Source organism: Dasypus novemcinctus, chromosome 22 (genome assembly GCF_030445035.2).
Source record: "Dasypus novemcinctus isolate mDasNov1 chromosome 22, mDasNov1.1.hap2, whole genome shotgun sequence".
NCBI lineage: Eukaryota > Metazoa > Chordata > Mammalia > Cingulata > Dasypodidae > Dasypus > Dasypus novemcinctus.
In genome coordinates this window covers 41778794-41801915 of record NC_080694.1, presented here as the reverse complement: position 1 = coordinate 41801915, position 23122 = coordinate 41778794, and the positions used below count along the sequence as shown (strand labels likewise).

General features: G+C 35.5%; 1 long non-coding RNA gene across 1 annotated transcript in view; it reads right to left on the bottom strand.

Moving 5' to 3' along the window:
- Positions 1 to 4809: 4809 nt before the first annotated feature.
- The window catches only part of LOC131275320 (uncharacterized), an 81495-nt gene continuing 63182 nt past the window's right edge, over positions 4810 to 23122 (bottom strand). The window contains exon 3 of the long non-coding RNA XR_009182741.1: positions 4810 to 5038. This is a non-coding gene — a long non-coding RNA (uncharacterized lncRNA). The remainder of the gene's footprint in view (positions 5039 to 23122) is intronic.

Below are 23122 nucleotides of genomic sequence, written 5' to 3'. Positions count from 1 at the left end.
CTCTCTGCGCCCTGCTAGGCAAAATTGAACTCTGCACAATGCACGTGTTTTTAAAAGATTTGGATTTTAGGTTGTATCGGGTCCAATAAATGGGATGATTATAACCAAAATCATTCATTGCTGTGAGTCCAGGTAGAGTCAGTTAACCTCCATCTACTGAGAGCCCATAGTGTTTCCCCTCTTTTCCCCAGTCCTTAAGCTTTCTGGAATGGACAGTTAGACCATGCTGACTGCCATCTTTTCTTCAGCAGATGGAAGGCTCCATTTCCATCCCAACTCTCCCCATATGCAGGGAGCTGGGTCAGAGACAAACAAAAGATTCCTTCACATGATGTTCTTTTACAAAGAAAAAATAAAAAACTGGGTGGGGGGCAGGGAAGGGGGAAGGAAAAAAGACTTAAAAAAAAACAAACAAAGCTAGTTGCTTAAGACTAAATAGTTAATTGGTCATTGGGTGAATGTGCTTTTGGTAAATTAGCTGGCTTCTGATAACTCTAGGATGAAAGACACTAAAACAACCTACTGGGAATTCTCTTTTCATCCCAAGTTTGTGAGAAAATGGCCATGTGAATTTCAAGCAATGCCTGGCTGGTGTCAAGAAAAATGAGTATCTGGATAGAGGAACCAGATTCAGATGGTCTGGTTGGCATGGTTAAAATCCATGGCTTGGGCTATTGGGATAAGGAGTTTCCCTTCCCACTTTCATGTAGGTTCTTGGAGTTGATTACATAGCTAATCTACCTTTGTTTTCCTCATTTCTGTCTGTGAGCAATATGTATAATTCCTAAAACGCATGCCAAAGAAACATCACCATTCTTATCACTACACAATGACTGAACAAACAACCAAATAAAAAGCCCAAGTCTTTTAGTTTCCTGCTACAAACCAGTGAAGTTACAGGGCATTAAAATGGTTGTTTAACTCTTTGTACTATGTATTTTTAAAGATGCATAAATGATCAGATCAGAATGGAAAATAAATATTGTAGTGAAATGACATGAAACTCATGGATTGGGGTTGAAGGCAAGGTTGGTAACTACAATTACCAACTCTCCTCTGTACGCAGAGAAGCGTTTGACACACAACAGACATGCACCAAATATTTGTTGAATTAAAAACATAAATGAGTAAACAAAAAATTTTCTTATGTAATGAAAGCACACTTTCCCTCTCAAATAAAATATAACTCACAGACTGTGAATATGCACAAATGGCATTGGTCCTCAAGTGTTTTTCAATTTGAACTCCAGCATGAAATATAACGAAAAAAGAGTGAAATGATATACACACAGTCTCATGTGTCTTAATGTGACTTATCAAACTAATCAGAGTAGGATCTTAGCTTGAATGCTTTGGCAACAGCCAGTGTTTTAAAAAAATATGGAAGGAGGAGTTAAAAAGAGTCTAAAGGATGCACGTAGGGTAAAGGCAAAACATTTTTGACAATGTACATAAAAAATCCAGAGGACCCAGGAAGGTGCCAACCATGTAACAGATGCAGAACATTCTCTAACTCCCTTCTTGCCAATCCTCTTCTCTAACCTAGTATTTCCAAATTTCATTTCTACTAGCCTCCCACTCTCTGCCTTTTCTTCCCTCCCATGTAATATTTCTCCAGTGATCTGATAGGGAGAGTAATATGAGGCAGCTTAGATGTTTAACATTGCATATGTGTTCCTAGTGACCTCAGTCACACTCAGAAAGGAACTGTCATTCCATAATGCACAAATGATAGAAGATGCCTCAGTTTTCAGTCTGAGTTCAGTGCTTAAGCTGCAGCCTTCTTTGTTATTGACACTGATCATGAGACCAAAGTATCTTATCAACCCTGTCCTTTCCCAGAGAGTAAGTTTCACAGATGGGTTTGATTTGAGAAAGTGTAATTTGTGGCAAGTAAAACAGATCCACTAACATTATCAAATGTGTCCGTGCTGTCAAGGGAAAACAAACAATAAATAAAACTGATCCTTGTGGCCATTACAAAGCATAGAATCCTGACTCTAACCAATATATTATTGGCTCTCAAAATCTACAAATATAGGTTGAACACCGTCCTTCATGTGCCATGTCAATTGGCACACCAGGGATTACACTAGCTGTATTCCTAACAGAAGTCTACCTTAGGCCATTGTTCAACCCCAATCCTGAGGATTCAGGGATGGTGATGCCCACTCTGCCTCTAACTGAGCAAGGATTTAGAGCCTATGGGGCAGATGGATAGAAAAATCTTGCTTGCAGTTGCAGACTTTCTCTGTTCCTTGAGATGTGTCCATCATCATCATCTTGTTTGTTGTCCTGGCTGAGTCCAATGAATTGGAGAATAGATGTTGCCACTCTGCTGAGATTCAGGGCCCACCTGGCACATGGACAGACCAAAGATTTAAGTCTCTTGGACATATACCTATCAAGTCTAGTACTAACTATAGGTTCAAATAGAAGGGGCAGAAGAACCATGTGTAGGGAAATGACAAATGAGTACAACTCTGTCGCACTGGGGAGCATACATTACAAGGTAATACTCACTGACAGGGCACCAAACTCCTGAGCTGTCTGCCCTGCCTATAGTGTCTGTATGTCTCTAGAGCCCTGAGGAGTCCCGCTACTGCAGGCACTATTTACTGTGGCAGTCAATAAGATCCTGCTGAGATATGCATAAGCATAACCTCTGGAATGACCTCCTGATTCACTTTGAAATCTCTTAGCCATAAAAACTCATTTGTATCTACCATTTCTCCTTTATGGTCAAGGTCTTTTTCCAGGTGCATTCCTAGGTGGTGCTTGGTAATAATCCCTCAGTGCCAGGGAGGCACATCCCCGGGAGTCATGTCCCATGCCAGGGGGAAAAGTAGTGCAGTTATATGCTGAGTTTGGCTTAGAGAGAGGTCCCTTTTTAGCATCAAAGAGGTCCTCAGGAGGTAACTCTTAGGCAACATATAATACTAGGCTAACTTTCAATTTCAAAAGTAAAGGTTCATAAGTACAATCATCAATATCAAGGACCCATAGCAATGATCCATCCTCCTTCACTAGGCACCACCTCTGTACTTGGGGGATACATTAGAGAATGTAGCAGAACTCCCCAGGATGGGAATTAGATATTTTGGTTATTGTGTGGATCTCCACAACCCCCCCCCCCCCATGACAATGTCACATGAACACTTGAGGACATTCATATGCCTTAGAGGGATGCCCCAGGTAAACCTACTCCCATGCAACCCCCCATTACTGATACCCCACACCAATGATCCTCCCCTGCCACAGTTGTGGCCCTTCTGTAATCTGAAACCTCTCCAAGGATGAAGCCAAGGAAATAACCAAATAAAAATACTAAGAAAACGAAATAATAATAATAGTTTTAAAAATAACATTGAATCCAAAAATTTAAAAAATATTTTTAAATAATAAAAAATTAGACATTATGTCTTAAACACATGAGCCTATACATATATTGAACGATGATCCATTTCATAACTAGAAACTTAGGGCTGGAAACTGGGGGGCAGGGTGGGGGGGAGTCTGGACTACTTCCCATTGGCTTCACATTTTTATTTTCTGGATTTTTTTTCCTTTTTTTTTTATTTTTAAGAAAAATCTTTTTCTCTTCTTTATTCTCTTGCTCTTCTTTATTGCATTCCTGTACTTGCTGTTTTCCTCTATTTAATACTATTTGAAACCAAAGCCATTTGTATTTCAATTACTATTAAACAGAATTGGGACTACCAAGGATTTTTAGAAAACAAACAAAAGCTGTCTCAATAAATAAATACTCTGAGTCATATGGCTCATTTGAGATGTTCAAAAATTCTGCTAGAGAATATGTGAGTTTTAATACTTAAGAAAAATAGGAACACATTTTGTGCCTATAAAAGTTTGAGTATTTATATGGTATCAGTTCAGAGTCCTACCTATATCACCGTGGTATAATTATATCTGTAGATTTGCAACTTATATCATAAGCATCTTGACTCCTATATTTGTAAAGCTATACTGCTAACCTCACTTATGACTTTTTGGAGTTAGAAATAAGCAATCACATATTTTTCTTCTCCGTCATATCTTTTTGTAAATTTGCATTTCAACCTATTTAAAGTTATAGATTTCCATCCTTCCATGACCCTTAAAATACTGTATTAACTAAATGTTCACACTTGTCCTTTTTAACTTTATTAGAAATGTCATATGCTAGATTTCTATAAATGACCCACATTCAGATGTGAACCAAACATAATAGCTTCTGCCACTCACTAAGCAATGAATTGTTGCAAATGTAGGACACAGGGCAGAGGATGTGGTAAATTACTTTGCTTCATTGGTCATCATCAGAACCTGTGGCATAATACATGTCCTATTTCTAAAAAGAATAATGCCTAAGGCTTTATAGACAGGTAAAACTTAGTTTCTCTTTTAATTACACTTTGAAGAAATTATAAAATTTATAGATACTGAGTAATTGTATTGTTAAAGAAGTTAAAATTTGCAACCATTACTATATAACAATGTGTATTTCAGTAGACTATCATGACATTTTAGCTTTTTATTAAAGAACAACTTAAGGCTACAAAAGTTGTAAGAATTTTATAATGAACTCCTATATATCTTTCTTCTAGATTTACCAATTCTTAATAATTTTCCGTGCTTGCTTTATACTTTCTCCTGCTTAGTCGATATACTCCAATATCTTCAATTTTGTGTAATTCCACATGATATTCATATGCATACTATATATGTGTGTATTATCTATTGACCTATTTTATTTTATTTATTTATTTTTTCCCCTCCCGCCCCCCCCCCCCCCCCCCCCGCGCCGGTTGTCTGATCTCTGTGTCTATTTGCTGCATCTTGTTTCTTTGTCCGCTTCTGTTGTTGTCAGCAGCACGGGAAGTGTGGGCGGCGCCACTCCTGGGCAGGCTGCACTTTTCTTTCGCACTGGGCGGCTCTCCTTACGGGGCACACTCCCTGCGTGTGGGGCTCCCCTGTGTGGCAGGGCACTCCCTGCGCGCAACAGCACTGCGCATGGGCCAGCTCCACACGCGTTGACCTATTTTAAATAAATGGTCCTGCATTACTAAATATTGTCATGAAAGTTTAAACTTAATATTTTATTGGATGTCAGAGAGAATGGTCTATTATTTTCTCTCATAAATGTCTACCAATACCCAATTTATTTGTGAAATTGGGACTGTCATATGTTATTTTATTACAGAATTTTTTCTAACATTTAGTTGGACTTTTTGGCTTTAAAAAGAGAAACAGAAAAGTGAAATTTCAAGAGATATACACTCGATCAGTATAGACTGTATAAAATTTAATATGTATAGATATTATTTTTCTTTACTAAGTATATTATTACATGAATTACATCATTATAAACTCTCAGTTTAATTTTTCTTTGCATGGACTATTTTCTCCTTGTTTGGGTAAGCTGGCATTATCGTGCTGAAAAATAGTCTGAAAATTTTAAAAAAAGGTTAGTAAATTGATTCACAACAAACAATTTCAACTGTTCACTGAGAAATGCCACCAAAATAGCAGAACACATTAAAAAAAATAAAACTGGGATCCAATCAGTCTTCATTCTGCTTTCCATATTCCAATGTGCTATTTATTCTGTCAAAACATTTGTTTACCATCCAGTAACTCCAGACTTAGATATCTACGTAATTATTCCTTCACACAGAATGAAAAAGATATAAAGAGGAGACAGACATTTTCTGGGCAAAAGGAACAGAAGCCAGGAGAAACAGGGCTGTGATTCCTAATTAATTCAAAGTTAATTGCATTGTTGATAATCTTGCACTTAAAATCTTCATACAGAAAATGTTTATAGCAGCATATTGACAGTAATTTAACTATATTAAATCTTACCACCATTAAAAGAAAAAGATGAATGTTACATTAAACAAGTTTAAGAGAATGGTAAAGAAGGCTTCTTGTTTTACAAGGCAACTAGTAAATCATTCAAATGGCACATCTAGAATCTCAAAGCACAGTAAGAACAGTAGTTGCATTTCAAGGTGGTACAAAGCCATATGGCCTGTTTTGGGCATCAGTCAGTTTGGGTTGCTGTTTTGCTTTTATTTTCACACTTTGATAAACAGAAAATAGTTGCAGGGGAAAAAGACACATAGAAGTCCTTATTTGGCAGATAGGGTAAAAAATTATCTTTTATTATTCAGGAAAAAAATGAAGACAGAGATACTTAACCATGGCATACATTGTATTGATTATTTTAACTGACACATCAGATTGATAGATGAATTCAATCTCTGTCACTTATTAAAACCAAGACTAGTTTTTTGACCTCCACGTATTAATATGTAAAAGATTGGATTAATGCAAACTAGAATCACACACACAATGGAATTGAAATTGATTGCCGTTAAAATGGAAAATCAATAAATTCTAGTTTAAATTATCTAGCCTATTTAAAGCAAAATATAATTATTCTGATGATTGAGGTAAAATATTTCCAATTCTCAAATTTGAATGTATGGAAAGACAATTCTTTGTGATACCTAAATATTTTCATTGTTTAATTTATATTTTGGGAATTTTATAAAAATAATCATTCTCAAAAGGATAGTTTACTGATATTGTAAAACAAGAAGGTTCTTGATCTGATTGATGAATTTTAGTGGCATAATTCTCTCCTTAAACTGGTTTCAGGTATAGATGGCAAGTCACAGGATAAATATATTTCCCCGAGTGTCATTTTTATTAAGAGATTTGATTAAAAAACATAATAAAATAAACACTGGTAAATTGAGAGTAGCATACACATTGTCTCTTCTCTGCCTACAAGGGTATTTCATGAAAATCCTTTATAATCATTGACATAGGATATTTGATTTTTATAATACTTGTCTAAATGATACCTAGCATTAATGAAGTATTACTGATTTGTTGGTAAGGCACCGATTTTCACTTTATTAGCATTACAGGAAAATCATTGATTTTTAAATTAATAATTGGAGTTGTTTTGACAAGTGGGAAAAAGATTAAGTGAGCAGTATGTAAGATTAGATACTTAATCCCAACTTGGTAGGAAAACAACCAACCAAGAAGAACCTCATCTGATTGGATGACCAACCAATTTGAACCTATCTTCTGATTGGATAGGCCCAATGGAATTTCTTCCAGAGAAGTACTAGAATCATGTGCCTCCTTCCTTATGAAGGAAGAATGTGTCAACATTTAAATTTTCTTCAAATTATTTGCATTTGAACTGATTTGGATACTCATAGTCCAAATTAATGGCTAAATATTTCAATATCATAAAAAAGAGGCTTATGGGAGATAACTGCAAGAAACCCAGATTGTTATCACTATGTTTTATACATTAAAGAGGCTGTAGGCTTACAGAGAAATCATGCACAAAATTCAGAGTTTCTACACATTGTTGGGTTTTGATATTTGAGGTAAGAATTAACTCAAATGACTCCTGGATAAAGAAATGGGAAAAATGAGCTAAATAAATACATAAATAGAAACTGTGAATGAAACATAAATTATTTAGCACTTTGGGAGATAAAAGTAAACAATATTTGGAAGAAAAAAACAATTTGATTTGTTTTTAGGTTATGCAGTGATTCTTGGATATTAGATGCATTTCAGCGTATTCACAGTGAAGAAACCAAGTTCTTTATACCATATGATTTGGAGATTTCCAATCAGGAGCTAAGTTACATAGTGAAAAGGGCTCAGCAGTGGAGAGGAATCAATGGTGAAAGAAGGAAGGTGAGCTGTTTTTTTCTTTCTTCAAAAATCCTTGACTAACAGCATGGTTTGAAAAGACCAATATTTAAAAAATCATACTAAAAATTTAGCAAAGTCCACTTTCTATGATAATTTCATCGTATCTGAAGGAGGTAGTTTTACTGCATTGTCAATTTTCACAGCATGAAAGTTTAAGAACTGAGAAGCAATAGAAGCTGAGTACCAAAATGATTTGATTTGAACGCTTGAACCTAAAAAGGGAAAATGGAATTTGGCAATTTCAAGTAGAAAAGAGAAAAAGTGAGAGAGGCAGTGATGAAGGAAAGAAAAGGTAGAAGAAGGAGGAGGAGAAGAAGAGGAAGAACAAGAAAAAACTAATGATTATGAAGTAGAACGAAAACTAAAGGTGGTTATGAAATTCTTAAAAATGAACATTCATCCCTTCTGTGTAAAATGGCTTAGCTATGCCATGATGGACAAGAGTGGAACTCAGAAGTCAAATCTTGAGTGTCCATAATTCTCTGTGTACCCATCCAAAAGAAACCAAGAAAAGACAATTTGATTAAATGAATTATAGTGTACAATTTAATCAAGGACACTTAGATCTTAAAACATTTTGGCTTAGATTCAGTTGGTTCAGATGACAGAAATTAAAATATCTAGATAAATGTCTGCTGTCCCCTTCACAAGACGCTTAGACTCAGTCTCCAACGGTGAGGAGAGTCATAGAGACAGTTGAGCAAATCACCTGAAAATCTGGATAGCACCTATTGTTTCTTTTCGTTGGGGTTTTGTTTGTTAAGCATGCACAGATAATCCCACATGTAAATCAACAGGTGTGTGTGTGTGTGTGTGTGTGTGTGTGTATATGTAGCTATGTGTTTCCATGCCCTGAGTTATATCATGAAGACTTCCTCCTTTCTTAAGATTAATTTTTGTTATTCTTCTTAACCTGTCTTTTTATGTTTGCTTGTTGGTTTTTTATGTTTGCATCATTTCAATGTGGAAAAAAGATAATCCTGCCAAATAACTGCTATGTTAATTTCAAGATATCATGCCAGTTTGCAAACAATCATCTATAATATAAAATGTCAAAATAAGGGTAGAGTAGACATTTAATATGAAGTACTTCAATCAAATAGTCTAGAACTCTTGTGCTGAAGAACTTTGATCTAGACCATGGTGTTAGTGCTAGCTGTTAAGCATATGCTTCTCACTTTTATGACCTGGATTAAAAATTGCCACATCAATGGATGCTTTAGAATATGCTTAATTTCCTTTTATTACATTGATAAATGCAAGAGCACTGAATACATTTACAGTATGGTAAGAATTTAGGATGATTGCATTTTGTAATTTTTTATATTGTTTCATACCTATAATTTGTCATTTGTGCAAAGACAGTCAGATGATACTTCCAAAGTATTTTATCTGTTTTTTTGATAAAGAAAAAGGTCACTTTCAACAGTCAGAAAAGGCATCGTTCTATTAAACTAATTTGCCTACATGCAAATTTTGTCATTTTTACCTCATTAACTATTTATCATGGAGTAAAAAAATATATATATTCATGAAGGGGCAGCTCACAGCCTGATGGAGCTGGAACTAATATTTTGCAACTCTAATGATTTTTTGCATCCTTAATTAGATAGCATAAGGTTGATATGATTAGGTCAGGATGTAGTGTTTTTCATTAAAATACATTTTAGAAGCTGTATTCATAATCTGCCCTTGCAATTAAATAATGAGCCTGTGAATTAATATTATCGACTCAATTATTATCCCATGCAGACGTATACCTTTAATAAATTTGTGCCGTAGGACCTTCATTAGCAGCAGAAAGAATGATATTTCTAGGTACATAGATTGAATGGCTATGGTCAAATTCATGTAACAGTTTTAAATAAATCAGGAATCAAAGCTTCAATATCTGGGCATTTAATTCCAAAATGTGCCTTACTATTTATTGAAGACTAATTTACATTGCAATTATTTTCTTAAAGAAACTGCCACTTTAGAATAGGCTTTTACAGCCCATTAAAATAGCAAGATGTTAGGCAGAGATGGAGGGGCTAGAGAAAGCTGTCCACCATGGGAGAGGCAAGTGTAAATGTAGGAAACATTTCAAGCAGCAAACCTGGAAAGCCGAAAACCTAAAACATGAATTTTTCAAGTCTCTGCATTAACTGACAGTGACCATAAGCAATTAATGGAGGTTAATTTTGTTGTTGTATGTTAGAACTGATCTTGTTTTTAAAAAATGACTGTGTAAGGGAAGTAAGATGGGAAGAATTATCTTCCCACCACTTAATGTGAATGTGCAATGGGCAACGCACACGTATAGAAACAAACCCTAACCCCTTACGTTTTTATTAGAATCATTACTTAGCTACTAATTTTGTGCACTAGGATAGTAACTACAACATTCATTGTCACTCATTCTTGATGAAATTCTATTTTAGGTATATATGTACTTTATATTTTTTTCCGTAAAAGGAAATAATTAAGAAAAACTAAACTCCCTTTTAGTAAGGAATTGAATAGAGTTAAGTGAAACTAAGCATTGTTATCTTTGCAGACATTTGTGGACGCTGTGTGGGTATAACTACAGTGTTGTTCTAGAGTCATGCCCATTTCTACTTGGACAGTACAGTCCTGGTGGGGTGCTTAGAGTCTTGAATGACAAACTGGTAATCAGTTAGATAAAATGGAAGAATCTTGATGGAAATTTCGAGAAGAGACACTTGTAAACTTTCCAGGCTGAAGGACTGAATAGAAGTATAATAGGAAGAAATAGCAAGGCATGTTTGACAACTGCAAGTGATTTCTTTTGGCTGGGACAAAAGGCAAAAGGGTAGAAGAAGGGGAGAGATCAGCTGCGAAAGGTGAATCAGAAGCTGGAAATGTGCATGGGAGTGGAGACTATTTATCATAGGCAAGGAGAAATCATTGAAAGGTTTTAATAAAAGAAACAACTTTTTCTTATGACTTTGGGATGCTTTTGTATAGAACACTATAAATTGCTTATTTTAAAGCTTTGGTACTTTTATCCCTTGGGAAGTTAATATTTCAATATACTCTGTTTAATACATAGCTGAATCATCATTAAGAGTTATTTATTCATCAGAAGGCCAGCATTAGCTAACATTTTCTAATGATTCAATTCAATTCAATCCCACAATCACTTACGGAGTGTGTTTTATGTATTAGCAACTATTCATGATCCTGATCTGTCGTTTAAGGACGGACTTTGAGCATTCTGTAACTTGATGGGGACTTGTAGGGAGGTGAGGAGAAATAAAGAGCTAAATTTGACCTAATCAAACTTGAAATTAGGAATGGAACATGGGAGCATGTTGGAAATGGAAACAAGGAGTCCCACTGAACCCCAAATGGTAGGTGACAAAGTGGCGAATGCAAAACAAAGAACTCTTGAATCTTAGTGGTTCAAAGTGATTAACAGGCTGATTTCTTTAGAAGAGGTAGAAAGCAGGGACCTAACTCTAGGAGCATCTGAGAGAGAAGCAGAAAAAAAGGGCACAAGGGAACAAAACAATCCAGATGTGACGTTGAGTCCCACCTCTTGTCCCCCGGTTGTGATTCCAGTGGACTTTTAGACTCAGGGGTTTTAGCCATGGAGGCTTCCACTTCTAAATTGCCTGAAAGGCTTTTTACGCCATGTGTCAGGCACTTCGTTACATGACCACAAGTAAGAAATCAGCCCCTTAGTGCTAGAACAGAATCCTTAGCGATAGACACAGAGGAAACATGGTAGGAGGGTGAAAGAGGCATTCTTTAGTGGGATGTCAACAGACTAAGTGCCACAGAAGTCATTTTTTGCACTGAAGAAAAACATTACTTTTTTTTTTTCAGTAAAGAATGTATCTTCGTAAACCTGAAGGAATACACCCTAGAAGTGTGTCTAAATGATCTTAAACAAAGGAGTTTCTGCTCAGAAATCAAGTACATTTCCTGAGGTCTACATCCAGTGCTATTTTCTTTTTTATTGAAAATATTCCCAGTTCTACAAAAGCATAAATGCAATCATTTAAAAATATATAACTGTGGATTGTAATGAAAACTAAGATTATATAAGTTCCAAAGCTTGCCCAATTAAGAGATTGATATTCACACAACTAATTTGGAAATGAAAATCTTAAACTACAATTGATAATTGTAAAGGAGGATGATTTAAGAAAAAAGGCATGTGACAATTGACATTTTCTTTTTACTTTGTTTTTTAAAATAATGGTGAGCAAGGAATAGAGAAAATGCTCTGTGCTGTTATAGTGGTTTTGGTTATCGATACACATTTCTCCCTTGATCATTTTATCTCTGAATTTCTGGGATGTCTGTTTATAACTTACTCAATATGCTGTTAAATTTTTGAAAGGTCATTTGACCATAGGCATTTCGTTCTCTTCAATAAAACAAAAATGATAGATAACGTAAAAAACGGAATAATGAGCTTCTTCCTGAAGATAACTCAAATGTTTATGCTTTAAGACAAAGAATTATTACATTTTTCTAAGTACTTTTCCCCTTGATTATAAAATCATTTCTATTTGAAGTGAAGTGTAATCCATATGTTTTTGATTCATTAACACTTAATTTGTTTGCATCCCTTTTCTGGAGTGCTATATAGCAGTCTTTTCATCTTTTTTATAAGCTTATTTTCCTCAGACACAGGAAATAATGTTTTTCTAAGAGTAAACAAATTTAGACTCAAAGAGACTTGAGAGCGTTTTGTTTGTAACACAGCACCTATTGGCTTTGAACTTCTGTATTTGGTATCCAAGCTTCTTCTTTAGCATCCCTAAGAATCAGATGCATTAGTAATTAACTGAAACACAATGTATAGCTCTCTCTGTTTTATTATTTACTGAAGTTTCCTACTATCTTACTGTAATTTCTCCTCATTATAAAACAGCCAACTACTAACATATTAATGAACAAATCATTAATGATAGTTATTTAATTGCTACCTTATTATTTAATCTTATTAATAATGCAGGACCTATTTATCCTTTAATAATTATGTGGTGTGGAATGAAATTTAATGTAAAACATTAAACAATGTCTATTTCTTTCTTTTTTTTTTTTTTTTTTGTTTTGGAACCACAAGTTTCTTTACCAGGAAGGATGAAATCCAAGCTCTTTTTCATGTCTTACAGTTAAGTGAGAACACAGATTCTTCTGTATAATTTGCATCTATATAGACTTTAATGAGAATAAAATACAACTGCATCCAAATACCATCTCTCCTATAACTCTGTGTTCTTTTAGCTTAACTAATTTCTCCTTCAGGATGTGCTTTGGGTTTTTAACAGTTACAAAGGTTGGATGAATTGGTATTGCAAAAATGTCACCATTGTATCACTACCTGTTAAGAAAAATCCTTTGTTTGACTCACAACACTCACATTTTTAGTAGCTGGGTTATAGAGAACAAAAAAGGGCTTAGAATTTAAGTAATGTTTTGTTAGGAATGAAAGAAGGGGGAGATAAATGGCTATTACTGTGGGTCAGGCACCAGGCGAGACACTTTAATTTTCAAAGCAAACATAGGTGGTCTGTGTTATTCTTGTTTTACAGATGAGAAAACTGGGGTTCAGAGAGCTTAAGTAGCTTCATTCATGGATCCACTCATTTAGTCACCTTTTTTTTTGTTGTTGATCACCATGTAATAACTAGGCAATTTTCTTAGGTGCAAGTGAAAGCAAGACGTGTAACGTTTCTTCCCTCTTAGTCCAGGAGGGAAGATAAACAGCTGGGAAATGAATAACAGTGCAGTTAGAGATTGGACTAATAGATCTAGGAGCTGGGTATAGCTTAGACAGAGATGGGATTGACCCACATGAGCGGGCCAGTGAAGATCTCTCAAAGGTGAAGATGGTTGAGGTGGGCAGAAAAGATGAAGAGTGGTTCAAGGACAAATGGGCAATAAAAGAAAGGTCCCTCTAAGTTAGAGGGGAAGAAGGTACAAAGATGGAGAGGCATGAAATATCCTAGTATTTTGGTGGGCAAAAAAGACCTTAGTAAGCTGGATTGTAATCACGTAGGCAAGGAGGAAGGCTACTCCTGGATAGGAAGGCAAGAAACAGATAAAAATAGTGTCTGGATTTAGCTTAATTGACACGAGTTCCTGATTGATCTTGCTTGGGTTTGGTAGAATCTGTCAGTATTTATGTACCTTGTATTAACCTCAGTTCTACGCTTTGCCAGACAAGGCCAACCTCTTTTCACCCAAACCTACCTCTAAACAAGCCCTCTTGGGCTTGCACACCCAATGAAGAGGGCTTCCATTTAGCTAGGAAAAGAAATGAACTTTTTTCATTATCTCTACGTATTTCTAGAATTTTGTCATACTTTGACTTGTGAACTTTCCATGGTCCTTTACACATTTTTTACAAAAGTAAGCAGAAAAATGTAAGAGTGTGATGACAATAGTGATTGATTTGCTCTTTTTCATCATTTCATTGAAATAATCATGGAAATATTTTAAGAGTTTCAAATGGAACTTTTACAGAAATGAATGAATGAATGATAATGCAACACAAAATACTAGAATATCAGTTAATAATTTCCCAGATGCCTCATAATTTCTTCCATAAACAGAGAAAACTTTCAGGAGTCAAGTCATTCCTTGACCTTTGAAATCGCATAGCCAAGCACAGCAGGGAATATTTGGAGTTTACTTCCTTTCTGTGCATCTCACCACAGAAACACACCCGGGTGCTCTCATGAGACTCAGCCCTCGATCTACATGAAATCCAGACAACCACAATCCAACTGAACAGGATCTACTTTTGTCCATTTCTGGGGCCATTTCATAACTCCCATTCTGATTTCTCTTTAAATAGTAGCTCCCTTTCCATATCCTTTCTAAAAATCACAGTTTCCACAAATTCAAAAGGCATTGTGCAAAAATGCAAAAATGACCCATGGAGGAAGGTACGGTCAAGTTAAAAATTAAAGAGAAGAGGAAAGGAAGATAGGAATTGGAAATTCAACCTAAAATTCTAAAAACGTTCAAGAACAAAGAACAAGTGAGTCAGCTACAACGAAATAAAGGTCAAGCTGACCTCAGACTTTCATTTTGTAGCCCAAATGCCAGGAGATAATGGGATAATGTGGCAGTGCTTTGGGGGAAAATATCTCTATACTCTTCCAAATATTACATGAAAACAACATAAAAAATTCTGATGCATACAACATTGGAGACAGACTACCATCCACAAGCCCTTTTACTCCTCAAAAGCTTTAAAATACTCAAATATGTAGTTGACTATTGAATCAAAATGAAGAAATGGAAGGTGTAGTCACTTAATTGTTGATACTATTTATAGATTATAGAATATATTTATAGAATTCTACAATTATTACCATTGGTTATAGATTTAATAATACATTATAATACTAAAGCAGATGACATATAAAGTCATGGGAAATCAATAATAAACTGACTAGGAAATCTAAGACAGTGTTATCTACCCTTGAGGACTGAGTGGATAGGATGGAATCACCATCCCAGAATCATCCGGATTGAGGAATGAATGATGGACTAGAGTAGATTTACTGTTATTCTGCTATAGACTGACTAGTATTCTAGCAGTAGAAGAACTTTTATCACTAAGGTGGAGGCAGTGGTTGCCAGAGTTTCTGAAGGGAGAAAGAGGGAAAAATAGGTATAATATGGGGGCATTTTGGGGACATTGGAATTGTCCTGCATGACAGATACAGGCCATTATATATCTTGTCATAACTTACAAAATTGTGGGGGAAAGACTGTAAACTATAATGTAAACTATAATCCACTGCTTAGGGGCAATGCTCCAATACGTGTACATCAATTGTAACAAATGTCCCACACTAATGAAGAATGTTGTTAATGTGGGAAAGTGTGGGAGGGGTAAGTAGTGGGGCATAAGGGAATCCCCTATGTTTTTTAGGTAACTTTTATGTAATCTAAGTATCTTTTTAAAAATTTAAAAGTATATTAAAAAATGAAAAGAAAATAACTTAGATGATGAGCCTGCACATATTGTCAATTAGAATATAAACTGGTAAAAATGCTTTTGGAAAGTAATTTGAAAATTATTGTTAACAACACTTACATGTTTTTACCTGGTAATTTCACTTCAAGGAATTTATACATGAAGAAAAAAATAAGAAATATGCATAAAAGATGCTTTTCGTAGCAATATTTAAGCTCCCCCCTAAAAATGAAAGAAGATCTAATGTATACTGATTGGAAATTTGGTGTATTTAAATTTTGTGCCTTTATATATTAGAATATTTTACACCTGTAAAAAACGTCCTTTGAAGATTTTTAAATGATATACAACATTCTCTCAATTGAAAATATTGGTATATAAAACTGTATATATACTATGCTACTTGTACAAAGACACATAAAATTTTCACAGGTGATTATATCGTGCTTTGATGTAGGGTTATGGGAATCATTATCTTCTTTGTGGTTTTATAAATTGCCTGTTTTTTTTTTCAGGAGTACTTATTATTTTAATAATTAGAAACAAAAAAGATTTATAAAAAAGCTTTTTGAAAAATATCAGGTGCAATTTAAAAAGTCCGTTACAAGCTACCATCTCATAAACTGGCAATTCAAGATCCTGAGCTTACAAAGAAGTGTTTGAACTAGGATGGTCTGACATATATTGACCTTGTTATCTACCTTCAGACAGGAAAGGAAAACAATCCTGGAACATCATAATTTTAAGACTGTTAGCCAACGTGTTCATAGTGTCTTCGACTAGATCCGATTGTTATCTTCCAAGGCATTCAATAGAGTTGATGAAATACGCCTTGCTTCACCTGGTGACAGAATCTAGTCACACTCCATCCGTCCTGCTGAGATTTCGTTTGACTAAAGTTTCTCTTTACACGTTTCCCCCTTCCCAGTTTGAAATTCAGTTTCCTTTGTCACTGGCCAACAGCAGCAGTTGTGGTTTTTGCCTCGATTAGGTCCTAATGCAGAGCTAAACTGCTGTGACTGTCCCTGCTGTACGTTTGGCAGGAGCACGGTCATCTTGTGACGCTCCAAGGGACATCGCCATCTACATTTAGTTCCTGGATTCCAGGCTGGTCCTTTGGCTTTCTCTCAGGCAAGCTGTTGGAAAGCCTCTCCCTTTCATTCTACAGTCTGTCATCAGGTCGATCTATGACTAATCTGTCCCCTTGTGTATTTTAATTTAATGGTATGTGATGTATGTTTCTGCTTTTTTTTTTTGGTAAATATTTCATGATTTTTCAAATAAAGAAGTTCTGCCCTATCTAAAGAGCCAGTCATTCTAGATTGTCTTCAAACCCACAGTTTTTCACATGTGGCTAATATTCTTTTCCTGGGACTTGTCTTACTGTCTTAATCATGTATGAAACTTAAAAATTATGAACAGTAGGCTTCTTTTGGTCATTCAGATGGAATGAGCCAGGTCAATAGGGTTTTTGTTTTGCTTTGTTTCTATTAAGAATGCAGTTTTTAAACTAAACCTTAAGTTTCTTTTAAAAGTTCTTATGATGCTTTCAGATGCTACAAAACCCAAAGTAAAGACCAAAAGAATGTACAAACAGGAAATTAACCATGCTTGACTAAGAGGTAGTTGATTCCAAACTCTGGCCACTATTCATGGGAAAAGTCACAAAATAATCAGGATAGAGGTGCTGATATATGTCACATGGACTTGGTTTAAATCATACCATTTTTATATCATATGCTAAGGGATTTTTAATTTATACATCAAATTGTCCTAATTGCCAATTTCTTTTACTCTCTCTATCCTACTTTTGAAATCTGTAGTTTTCATTTGTTAATCTCCATTTTGTGCCTAGAATTAAGCTCAAAAGAATCCTTGGCTATGTCTTAACATATTGCTAAGCATCTCACAGTGGTCAACAGACTCTATCGTGGCAAACATTGAATTAAGTAATAAAAATCTTATTTTGTTTTTTTAAAATATATTTGCCTCTTTCAATTGATAAAATACATTTTTAGCAGTTTTTTTAGGATGTCATTTACATACCAAAATGTTTAAAGTGGTTTTTAGCATATTTGCTGTGTTCTGCAACTATCATCGTAATATAATTTTAGAACATTTTCATCACCCTAAATATTATCATAGAAATGAAAATTCTAATTTAAAAATAAAACCACAGAACTTGAGGCTGCTTAGAAGACAGTTTTGGACCCAAGTTTAAGAAACAATGCTCTAAATATTTAAGAGATGGACAGGAAAGACCTGAGTTGGTTCTAAAAAGCTCAATACAATATACCCCTCTCAAATACACAAATATTTGCTTTTCTTCCAATATACACTGAATCTTTTCTGTCTCTAGGCCCTTGCAGTCATGTTCCTTTTATTATGCCTCATTTCCCACAATCTGTCCCATTATCAAACCAATTGCTAATTTAAAAAATCATATTCTGATTGTACTTCCTGTTTTTGTCTAAATGTCATTTCTTTCTTTACTAATTGAAAGATCCTTAAGATTTCCTGTTTCTCTTGTTCCTACAAGATTTCTTCTTCTTTCCCAATGTAAGAATAGAACCTTTCATACATTAAACATTCTACTAATGCCAACTTGAACCAAACGTGCCTGTGAAGGTGTTTCTGGGCCCTTCTTTTGCTAGACTGGGGAGCCCTAACTTAGTAAGCAGAAAGGAATCAAGTCCCCAGCAAATTCCTCCAATGCCTCAGGTAGATTTGATAGAAGCAAAAGTATCCACTGTTGCTCCTTCACATCTTTCAAGCAATCAGATCACTACATAAGCTACTTGGGAATTTACGAATAACTTTGTTGGTACAAATAATCTATATCCTTTTTGTTTTCCAAGCAGAAGACTTTTTGTTTTCTAAGTAATTTTTAAAAGGACTTTAGGACTAAATAGCCTAAAGGACTTTAATCCCAAGATTCAAGAATAAATGCCAAGAAAAGAGAAAAAAAGTTATGATAGTGAGGGATTCTTTTTTCTCTTAAATCTTATGATAGCTCTTAGGATGTCCAATTGTTGCATACCACAAACTTATGAAAGATGAAATGACACTGAAGATGTCAGGATTGAAAGAGAATTGATTCTGTTATGATAATAGTGTTTTTCTGAAGCTCTTATTTTATTTGCCATACCTTCAGGTTGATAGGAAATACCTACTACAGTTTTTATTTAATGTAACAAAATTTTGTTGGTACTTTTGACTGTTCCTAAAAGAATATAGAAAAAATTTCAGTCTTGCAACATAGTACTTATGATGGGCAATGGTGCAGATTGACCTAATTAACAGCTTACTGTCATCCTCCTAATTGTCATATCTGGAAGGGAGTTGTTACTTTCTGCAACACTTAAACAGATAGACAAACTCATTTGCCAGTCTACGTGGGCAGTCCTGAAGGAACAGTACACTTTCCTGAAATTTTTGCCACCCATGGTCCATAAAAAGCTTCACTGTAACAGGGCTAATGATACTTGATTGCTCTCAAGATGCTCTTACAACAGTGCTCAGTAAATGCTGTATCGAATGTTTTTCTCTACTTCTCCAAGATCACTTGTGTCCATCAGGAAAACTTCGGAGAATTTTCCACTGAATGGCTGGCACAAACAGAGGAGCAAAGCACAGAGTGTTTCTATCCATTCAGCAGTGCCAAGTAGTTTTAGTTTTTGCTGTCAGGCTGCACTGTGTACCCTGTTTCATGTAATTTGATTTGCTTTACAATTTAATGCATTCAAATACTTTTCAGAAGAACAATTAATATCAAATTTAAGCCGTATAAATAAAATGTGATAGTCACTTGTCCGGAGGATTAATGTCTCAGCTCCACACAGTCCTTGTGCTTGTTGTGACTTGGTCTAGGGATTCCATATCCAGGATAGTGTCTATTTGGTATATTGGATTGAGAAGGCAAACCATCTTCCCTCTGAATGAATCAATAATAAGGGAAACTTTAAAAATACCAACTTGCAAGTTTACGGTCAAACCAAGTTACCTACCCAGTAGCTTAGCTAGCAGCAATTTTGCCTCCCTCACTCCCTTCCTTCCTTCCTTTTTCTTTCCTTCCCCCTCCCTTCCTTCTTTTCTTCCTCCTTCCTTCCCCTCTCTTTTTCTTTCTCTCTCTCCTTCCTTTCTTCCTTCCATCTCTGTCTTTCCTTCTTTCTCTCCTAATTTTTTTAACAATTCTGTGTATTTTTGTTCATTGTTGTGCAGAAATTAAAGATGTAATACATGATGCTTGTGCTAGACAGGGGACTTTGTCAGCCGCTCGACTGCGATGATATTGCGAAGAACTACACGTTCTTTGAAATTATCTTCAACTATTGGTATTTCCCATTTTTTAGTGTTCAGGAAAATTGCTATTGGTAGGTTTTTGCAAAAATATGAATTTAATGAGGGCATATGATGGTAGTAGATAAAAATTAAATTGAAGCACTTTTTAATAATTGTATATTCTCACCTCCAGAGGTAGTCAATCCTGACATTTCTGAATGTGCAAAATAATGGTGGAAGGGCTTTCTTGGTTTCTCCCTTTCCTCCCTTGGCCTGATTGTTACATTTACTGGCTTAACAGATAATGGTATGTACCATGCAAATAGACAAAATGATGTTTTTCATTATTAAATTATAAAAGGGACATAAAAAGGACATAAATATGATTCTTCTATGCTGTAAAAGCGGAAATGCCCATCAAATGTTTCTTTAGACAGTTCTTCTATATTATTTCTAATAAAAGGTCCTCCACTTCCCAACAAGTGATGAAGCACAGGAAATTAAGTTGTTAGGTAGAGTGGAAGGAAGGTTTCTACCTGTTTTGATTTTTGGTGAAGAATCATTTTATATTGTAGGACTACCATATAACTGTATGTATAAGAGTATTGTTCATCATGTTAGAGTGCTGGAAGATCACTAAAAGCAAATGAAAGTTCTCTGGACAAGGAATGCCTTTGCTCTGATTTTTTATCTTAAATCTAATAAATGTATCTTGTATCATCTAACAAATCCTTGTATGAGTATCCCATGGTAATATAATGAGTGTGTAGATTTTAGCTTAAAACACTGAAAGGAATAATAGTACTTTGTTATTACCATTGTTAGACTTTTCAACATATTAGTAACATTCTTGTATTTGTTTCTCAGAGAAATCTTGAGGTAAGCAGGTCAGAAAATTTTACAGATGAAGAAAATTGATAATGCTTAAGAGAGGTGACTTGCCCATGATAATAAATGAACTAAAATCTAGGATATTTTGCTTATGATGATCTCTATACATATCAGAATGTTTCAAGAAAGCGATGACAGTCCTCTTGAATAAGACCTTTTAGCCTTAATTTTTATGGTTTCTACTAAATAATATTTACATAGGTTGTCTTAGTTTGCCTGAGTGCTATCAAAAATGTCACAAATTGGTTTGGCTTAACAAATAGCAATTCATCTTTTTTTCACAAAGAACAAAATTATAAGACTGAGAGTGAATAGCAAAGAAAAATGTGCAATTATATGAAAAGGAAGAAAATCTAATCCCTTAGTTGCCTCAGGCAAAGCCACTGTCTAACTGGACATTGAGGCATCCCACAAATTTGCAGTAGACCTGAGAATCTGGGGTAGTAGAACTTTAGATACTTTCTCTCTTTCCTCTCCATTAATCATACACTTGTAATTGTGCTTATAAAGAAAACCTAGCATAAAAAGATAGTCGATCAGCTTCATGGTCCAAGAGAGAAATAGCTTCTAAAATCTCATGAATTCATGCAGCATATCACTTTTCAACCCATTTCTCATTAAACATAGAACAAGATCTTTCAACGCAGTGGTTGTGCTGTAGCCTTCTTCCAAAAATCTCCATTAGCCTGTCATACCCAATCTCCCCAAATAAACATGCAACCTTAATAAAACCAACTTACAGATTCAAAAAAGTCATCTTCACCCACTTCCAAGTAGGATGCCACCCCTAAATCCCTTGCATGTATGCAGAAAACCTGGAGTTGCCACTCCCTTTGTGGTATTCTATATTTTTCAGGGCATTTACTAACACAACGCTATCTGGTTGTTTTGCTGTAGCCAAGTGGTTTCCGGGCCAAAGTTCTTTGAGCTCCTTTCTCCTAAATCTTCTGATTCTTCCCACTCCTGTCTTCTATGACCCATAGCAAATGTATGCACACACGCAGTCTGTTACCGGCCCTCGTTTCCTCCCCTTCTCTCTCTACTGTTCTCTTAGTTTCACTGGATATAAATCACTGCACAAGCTACAGCTTGCATGACCTGGGAGCTTAAACCCCCTGCCATTAAGCACAGGTTTATAGACTTGTTATTTTCATTATTGCTTGATAAACAACAGTGTTTGAAGCACCGTTTAAGTTACGTGAAAGAGCACTGAAGATTTCCATTGCCTGAAAGTTTGGAAGCTCTGGTCTTAAAAACCATGCTTGATTTTTTTGTCTTTGAAACAATCAGACTTGAAGTCCTTTAGCACTGTCTTCACAAGTCAGTTTTAGTTTAAGAAAGGAAGCTTCTTTGAAAGCATTGGTCACTTTTTTTATGGACTGTAGGTTACTGGATTTTTGAGCAACAGGTTGCACCCTGATTCAGTCTGTTAAATAGAATTGACTCACTGGAGGAGCAAGGCCTGCACTGATCTGAGTTTTTGTTATTTTTCTAGCATTGTATCTTTAGCTTTCTGGCTTATCACTAAATATAAAACTGATACATTTTCTTTTGTTAAAGGGAAATGCTCGCTTAACAAAAAAAGAAGGAAATTATTTGATTTCAGCTTGCTGTCATCTACCATTCCATTTTCCCTCTTTTTTTTTTTAGAATTATTATTTATTTATTTATTTCCCCTTCTCCCTGTTGTCTGTTCTCTGTGTCCATTCGTTGTGTGTTCTGTGTCTACTTGCATTATCCGGTGGCACTGGGAAACTGCGTCTCTTTTTTTTGTTGCATCATCTTGCAGCATCAGCTCTCTGTGTGTGCAGGGCCACTCCTAGATGGGCTGCACTTTCTTCTTGCAGGGCAGTTTTCCTTGTGGGGTACACTCCTTGTGCTTGGGGCACGCCTACGTGGGGGCAACACTGCATGGCATGGCATTCCTTGCATGTGGCAGCACTACATGTGGACCAGCTTACCACAGGTCAGGAGACCCTGGGGATCGAACCCTGGACCCTCCATATGGTAGACGGATGCCCTTTCAGTTGAGCCATGTCCACTTCCCCCATTTTCTCTCTACTGTTTAGTCTTTTCCATTTTAAACAAAAATTAGGGAAACTCATTTGGACGTTGTCTCAAAGTCATTCAATGTAAACGGATTTGACTATAAACATTCCAGTTTGTGTTATAAGATACCTCAAGGGTGTATTATATTCCTTCTTTTATAAAATTTATTATTTAACTTGGAATGGTGTT